The sequence below is a fragment of the Montipora foliosa genome, chromosome 1 (assembly GCF_036669935.1).
Source record: "Montipora foliosa isolate CH-2021 chromosome 1, ASM3666993v2, whole genome shotgun sequence".
Classification (NCBI taxonomy): Eukaryota; Metazoa; Cnidaria; class Anthozoa; order Scleractinia; family Acroporidae; genus Montipora; species Montipora foliosa.
In genome coordinates this window covers 3,978,710-3,981,237 of record NC_090869.1, presented here as the reverse complement: position 1 = coordinate 3,981,237, position 2,528 = coordinate 3,978,710, and the positions used below count along the sequence as shown (strand labels likewise).

At 44.5% G+C, this 2,528-nt stretch overlaps 1 pseudogene; it reads left to right on the top strand.

Moving 5' to 3' along the window:
- Nucleotides 1–14: 14 nt before the first annotated feature.
- LOC138008526 (E3 ubiquitin-protein ligase TRIM71-like) overlaps nt 15–2,528 on the top strand; it is a 3,585-nt pseudogene continuing 1,071 nt past the window's right edge.

Genomic DNA, 2,528 nt, shown 5'->3' with positions numbered 1-2,528 from the left:
TAAATTGTCGCAAAATGGGGACGTTAAGGAGACGCAAAAGAACGTTCACGAGAAACGAACGGGTTGTAAATGATTCGGCGTTAATATGTGGTGTGTGCAAACAATCTTTTAACCGGCCGCGGATGTTGCGATGTTTGCATAGTTTTTGCAAGAGTTGCATCGAGAGTCTGGCAGAAAATGAAAGCGGCAAACAAAAAAGTGTCGTCTGTCCCATTTGTTCTTTCCGAGTGAACTAGGGAGTGAAGGAATCGATGCACTGCCCATCAACTTCCTGATATTGAAAAATCCGAGTTTCGTGCTCGAGGAAAAGAAAACTCCCCTTCAGTGTGGAAACTGCGAAGACAACGCCGAAGCTACAGGGCAGTGCAATGACTGTCGCGAATTTTTGTGCGACAAATGCACAGCTGCCCATCGTAGGGTACGTGTTACAAGGGAACACCACATTATCTTTAAATGAGCTAACGACGGAGGAGGAAGACAACAATAATTTATGCAACCCTGACAGCTGCGCGGAACATAAATGTGAAGACCTGACTTATTTTTGCCAGACGTGCGACAAGCTTATTTGTCGTGAATGCACCGTTGTTAGCCATCCAAAACCAACTCATGCGTTCGAACCTTTGAAAGAAGCGTCTGAAAAGCAAAGACAAGAGGTAACTAAACTCCTGGACACAGTTAAAATGAGGAGTCCTTTCGTGAAGAGAGCTTTGTTAGAGATAGAGGAAACTTGCGTAGATGTACCAGAGCATGCCCAGGCGATTGAAGAGCAAATTAAAAGTTCCACTGCTCGGTATATTAGAGCTTTGAGAGCGCGTGAGGCACAGCTACTTGATGATTTGGAGACAATGCGAGAGTACAAAGTGACATTGTTAGAACAACGAAAGAGCGTTTGTACAAGGGAATCAAAGACGTGGAGAGTAATTGTGCTCTGGTCGAAAGAATGCTAAACGAAGGAAATGCCGCCGAAATCTCCAGGGTTAAAGACTTCATGACAGAGAGACTTCGAAGCATAGATAACATGATTCAAGAGATGTCACCTTTGGAGGGACCGGAATTTGATTACGTCACCGAGGAAGATCTTCTGCTCGACGTCATCAAACGAGGAGGCAAACTGGAAAGCGGCAATAGGCCTCCCGCGGTTAGACTTATCGGAGAGGGCCTTTACAATGCCGCTGTTGGCAAGACGTCGACTTTTGTTTTAAGTGTGCAAGGAGAGTCCGTGGTTAACAAAGTTGATTTCCATGTTCGTATTGAAACGCCAGATTTGGTTATCCTAACTTGTAACGTCGTGGAACAGAGTCCACGACTTTACACGCTCAGTTACAAGCCAAGAATTCAAGGAGAACACGTGATCTCAGTGCTGGTTAACGGTGAGCAAGTAGAGGAAAGCCCTTACACCGTGAATGTAAAAAAGGGTCATATGTGTTTTCGCCACCAAGTCACTTCCGGTTTGTTTGCGCTTCGGCTGCAGAGGTAAAGGAAGAGGGGAGTTAAACAACCCGTGTGATGTAACCGTAGCAAGTAATGGGATCATAGTCGTCGCAGATACACTGAACGACAGAATTCAGCTATTTACAAGCCGTGGCGGTTTCTTGCGGCAGTTTGGATGTTCTGGCAAGGATGTTGGAAAGTTTAATTCCCCAACAGGTGTTTGCATTTCGCAAAATGGACGAATTGTAGTTGCTGATCAACAAAATCACCGCATTCAGATGTTCAGCATGGAAGGAGTGTTATGTAAAGTAATTTCATGCAAGGGACGGAACCCTTGGGATTTAAAAAACCCCACGGGTGTAGCAGTCGATGAAGAAGGACAGTTACTAGTTACCGACCAACAAAATCATCGAATCGTCGTTTTCAGCGACCGGGGAGTCTACTGCAGCCAGTTTTGGCTCATTGGGAACGAAGGATGGAGAATTTAACAACCCTTCTTACATCGCAGTCACTCAAGATGGCGAATTTTTGTCACCGATACCTCAAACCATCGAGTGCAAATCTTTGACACGGTGGGTAACTTTCAACGGAAGTTTGGACGTCCCGGAACCGGCGATGGAGAATTTCATTACCCCTCCCGTATTACAGTCGACTCGTCCGGATACATTTTTGTTTCTGATCGCACCAATCGCGTTCAAGTATTTAATTCACACTTGCGTTTTCGTCACCAAGTTTGGCGGGAAACTAAGCGGCGACGGGCAACTTAGCGGGCCGCAAGGCGTTGATTACACTCCAGAAGGCAGGGTTGCTGTGGCTGATGCTCAGAATAACTCAATTAAAGTGTTTTATTTTCCAAGCGAATAAGCCAACACTTTTTGCTAACACGACAAAAATGTACATAGAAGGATAAAATCTTTGAGGTTACTATATTAAGAAGTGGCTGATTTTATAGACCACTGTCATAAATGGCGACCACTTTCACATTTTTTTTTTTTTTTGTATTTCTGTTAATAGGCCATTTCCGAGTTCAAGTCTGCCTCCTCTAAAGCGAGTCTAAGAGCGAAGTTTTTCTTATGAAAATTAATTTTCATTCATGT